The sequence below is a fragment of the Rissa tridactyla genome, chromosome 3 (assembly GCF_028500815.1).
Source record: "Rissa tridactyla isolate bRisTri1 chromosome 3, bRisTri1.patW.cur.20221130, whole genome shotgun sequence".
Lineage (NCBI taxonomy): Eukaryota > Metazoa > Chordata > Aves > Charadriiformes > Laridae > Rissa > Rissa tridactyla.
Genome location: NC_071468.1, coordinates 16236951 through 16241793, shown reverse-complemented (window position 1 = coordinate 16241793; position 4843 = coordinate 16236951).

Genomic DNA, 4843 nt, shown 5'->3' with positions numbered 1-4843 from the left:
CATCTATAATAGAGTTCTGCTAGCATTATGTGGCTAGAAGATGAAAGGCTTGCCTCGGGGCACTGACAAATGAGCTCTGGCAAACTGTGTGTGTGGCTTAAAGATGTTACCACCCAAAGGCATCTGCTCTTCTAAGGAATCGGCAGGCAGGAGGATGAACTGATGCCTCAGACACCTCCGTGTGACAATGTCTTACTTTAAATTGCCATAAAAGATACCTTTTAAATTTGGGGGCAGGAGGGAAGCTGACCTTTTCAGAGTGATTGATGGGGGGGGGTGTGGTTATTTTTTTTTTTAAACACATTTGCTGTGGTGGTGCTATGGTATGGCTGAGGGCAGTGGCCAAAAAGATAAACAAAATTCACCAGGGGATTGTTCGTTTGTGCCCAGAGGCAAACCTTCTCTGTGTTGGTCACGCAGCAGACCCACGTAACATGGGACTATATTTAAACATGCAAATAACCAACCGTGTTTTTAACAGAGCAAACAGATGCTTTGCAAATAGTTTCTTAACCACTGCAGCAATATTCCCTGTTGTGCATCTAATAAATGCGCAAAGACTGGGGTTCCGCACCAGCCTCGGTCAATGTAGCAGCTGGTTGCTCACCCCTGTTGCCTCTCTTGCCACGCAGTTCTAGTGTCCCTCAGAGCCTCAGCCGAACCATTCCAACGTACCAGTGCATCAGGAAACTCCTTAATGTTCCTGGAGAGCTGCTGGTTTGGTGTTGTGCCTGGTTAGTGTGCTGAGATGGCTTCACAAAAGGTCAAATGAGGGCTACAGGGGGTGAAATGGAGAGGTTGAGGGCTCCCAAGATGGGTGATAGGAGCGAAAGAGCCAGGGGTTAGATTGGCTCAGGCTGCCACAGAACCACAGCCTCGATAACTTGCACCTTGTTATTTCCCTGACTTGCATGCAAAAACCTCCTGCCTGTCGCGTTAAATGCTCTGTAATGTACATGCCATACAATATTTACCTAAAAAATAGCCATGTCTGAATTTGTTTCTATATTGTTCTAGTTCATATGGATGGTACAGAAAGTGTGGAACTAAAGATGGTCGATGATGTTCTGCCTAAAGGCCTCTAACACTCTGGTAGCCTCTCAAATGGAGTAACCAGAACTGAATATGTGATACAAGGTGAAGATTATGTCATGGATTTATAGAACTGTGTTGTAATTCTTAACATTCTTAAAGTGCTGGTGTTGGGGCAGGGGTTCAAGAAGGGATCAGTGTGGTGAGAGGCGTATGTGACTGCAGTAGTAAGGGTTCAGTCTGCAGTAGCTCCAAACCAATAAATTCTTCAGGCGCCTCCAGAATACATCCAGGTGGCCAACCCTCAAAACACCTACAAATGCTGAAACACCTACTGGATATGATTTTGCTGGTGGTGAGAATGGAGTATTTTGATTTCATGACCTGAGAAGAGCTCTCCTTCCTCATCCCTTTGACTTCTGTATTAAGCTTCCTTCTTCTCTGACTCTTTGTTCCTTTCTTCTTTTCCATTTGTTTTAAACTTATCCTTTCTCTTTCAGATCTTTAAGACATGTTCCTCTTGTTTTCTTCTATATAGTTGATCATGGTGAGTTCTTGGTTGGCTAGGGGGAAGAGGATTGTTTTTACAGTTGGATCTTTACTTTCTTCTACTTGAGGGTGCTAATAGAGGATTTTGTTCTGAAATCTGAGCTTGGGTAGAGAGCGATTTTGCTTTGCCACACTTGCAAAGAGTACGTGTGTAGGTGTCACAGAAGCATCGATAATAAATCACATGACCAACTTCCTTATCCAATAATAGGATAAGAAAATATTTTTTTCTTGATATCAAAAAGAGCACTTAGGCTTTAGCAGATGAGAAGATCCTTCAGCACAAACTCTGTGTTGGAGTATCTACCTAGGTTGCAGCAATTAATTTACTTTCCTGTACTGCAAATTGCATACTACTTGACATTGTTTTACCTGGCTGATGACTGCCTACCAGTCTACAACTTGTAATCATTACGTAGCAGCAAGTCTTCATAATAATTTGTCATCAATATCTGTCTTTTTAAAAATCATTCCTTACATCGCAAGATAAAAACTGTTCTCCAAGCACATCTGTTGTTCTCAGTTCTCTGTGCTTATGTGAATCTCCGACAGAGCTCTCTGCAGTTCCCCTCACACCAGTAGTCCCATAAGTTTCTGTCATGGCCATCTCTTCCCCTTAATTTCTGTTTGCTGTAACAAACTCCAGCTGCTTTAAAGGTGGATATAATGCTGTGTAATGTTCCTCTACCTCAGCTCAAGACTTTAAAGCAAAACTAACTTTTAGGAACGCCAGACCATGGAGTTGCTCATGTTTTCCATTTCTATTATTAAGAATCATAGAATTTCTCAAGTTGGAAGAGACCCACCCATAAGGATGGTCAAGTCCAGCTCCCTGCTCCTTGCAGGACTACCTAAAACTAACCCATATGAGTAAAAGTGTCATCCGAATGCTCCTTGAACTCTGACAGGCTTGGAGCCGTGACCAATTCCCTGGAGAGCCTGTTCCAGGGACCGAGCACCCTCTCCGTGAAGAACCTTTTCCTAATGTCCAATTTCAGCTTCCCCTGATGCAGCTTCATTCCATTTCCTCGTGTCCTATCACTGGTCACCAGAGAGGAGATCAGCACCTCCCCCTCCGCTGTCCCCCATGAGTAAGCTGTGAACTGCAATGTGGTCACCCCTCAGCCTTCTCTTCTCCAAGCTGAACAAGCCAAGTGACCTCAGCTGCTCTTCATATCTCTTGCCCTTAAGACCTTCTACCATCTTGGTCGCCCTCCTCTGGACACACTCTAATAGTTTGATGTCCTTGCAACACAGTACTCGAGGTGGGGCTGCACCAGTGCAGCAGAGTAGGACAATCGCCTCCATCAACCAGCTGGCAAGGCTGTGCGTGGTGCACCCCAGGACACGGTTGGCCCTTTTCGCTTTAGTGGTATTTGCATCTCTGTGTTTTCCTTTGATAGGCAGTGGGAGTTGTACCATTTTCACAACAAGCAGCCAAACCGGTTCCAGTTAGGAGGAATGCGTGTAAAGAACTAAACCTGATGTGGTCTTCCTGTTCTCTGTATGTTTGACGTAACTACTTTGCTCATTGCTGTTTGCTACTGCTACGGCTGTAAGAGTCCCACTCACAGATCAGAAGCATCGTATGTCAAATCTGTTAGATCACAGAGAAAAACTGATATTTAATGAATTTGCAATTTAAGAGCGTTAACAAGCACAGGAAGACATATATGCAAGAGTGGTATCTCCACAGTAGGAACTCTGAACTACCCTGTCCACTTCATGAAAGGAAGAACCGGAAGGCACTAAGGAGGTAAGAAGGTGCCTTCCTGGATGACTGAAGACACATGTTTTAAGAACATGGGACAGTCTGGACAAAGTATGAAACTACTTCTTTAACAAGTTATAGAGGCTGGAGTTACTGGCTAACTAGAGATTGGAGTTGGCATTTTTATAACAAATAGGGGATAGAAGAAATGCAATTTTTCATTAGCTAAAATAGTCAAATATGGTATCTGTCTGGTTGCTATAATAAAGTGTTATGACAGTGGGACATAAAACAGTTGCATTTTTATCTATCACCCTATGAAAGTTACGCTTTACTACAAAATTCAACACAGCCTTATTTGTATGTTTGTGAAATGCCTGTAGTCCTACAGAAGAAAGATGGGTTGCTTCTAAAGCTTTTGTTGTCCCAAGAAAAGTAGCATGGAGCTGTTGGTGAAGACAGATGCCTCAGAAGGGGCAGAGCTCTCAGCCAGCATGTTTGGTGTGGAAGAAGAAAACAACAAAAAAAGACAAGCCTTACTTACAGAACAGTTTAAGCACCTGTTGGTTTAAAACAGATTACTTTTTAAATTGAACCACTATTGCTGCTCATAGCAAAAGAGCAAGAGATCTGCACCGAATATTCTTTGGGCAAAGGACTGCTTGAACAGACTGGGATGATTGGGTAGAAGAGATTGAAAGATGTGAAAGGAATTGTTATCTGTGATCACAAGTCTGTCTGTTAAGACTTCTCTGCAACAATCAAAACAAGAGAATTGAGATGGCGTGGAGGTGACAAAAAAGGTAATATTGGAACCTGGGAGCGGAGTGATAGATGAAAACTGAGATTGAATGGGAAAACCTCGAAGAGCCAATAAAGAATTTAAGTTGCTTGTTATGTTCTTACTGATGGGATTCGTTGTTACAGCTAGACCTTCCGAGGCTCGCTCTGATCTCTCTGACCAAGTTTGGAAGACAGGCCTTGGAGAACACAGGTTCGGGGAACAAGCACCCCTGCTACCTGCCTTCTCAGTGTGTTCATTCTGTTAGTCACATAGTTACACTGCACAGGAGGGTAGGTGGGGAGGTGGAGCAGGCTAACGTGTTTCTCTTTAAGCCAGTCCTGCTACAGCGCGGCGAGCGCTGGTGAGATTGTCTGAGAAGCCATTTAGGAAGCTCACACGTGGTGCTCCTTGTTAAGTTAGTTGCTGCCTGGCTCTGCCCTAATTCTGGCATTGCAACTGTGAATTAGCATTTGCTGGGCTGCAGCCTGTAACCCTCTGTGAGCGCCTGTCCTGGGGAGCCCAGGTAGCCCCCGTCGCTCCCCTGTTGCCCAGCTTTTGGTCGGTGCCGAACACCAGTGTGCCGGGCTGCGGGCAGGCAGCCACCAGCCCTGCCGGCGGCTGGGGGCAGCGGGTGCTAACACTGGGCAGTAGCTCCCCAGAGAAGACTCTGTGACCGGCGTCAAGCGGGTAAAGCCTCCGCGGCCATCTGCTCGTTCGCCATCGGCTGCGGTGGCCTCGGGGGCGACCGGCCCGCACCGCCCGGCCTG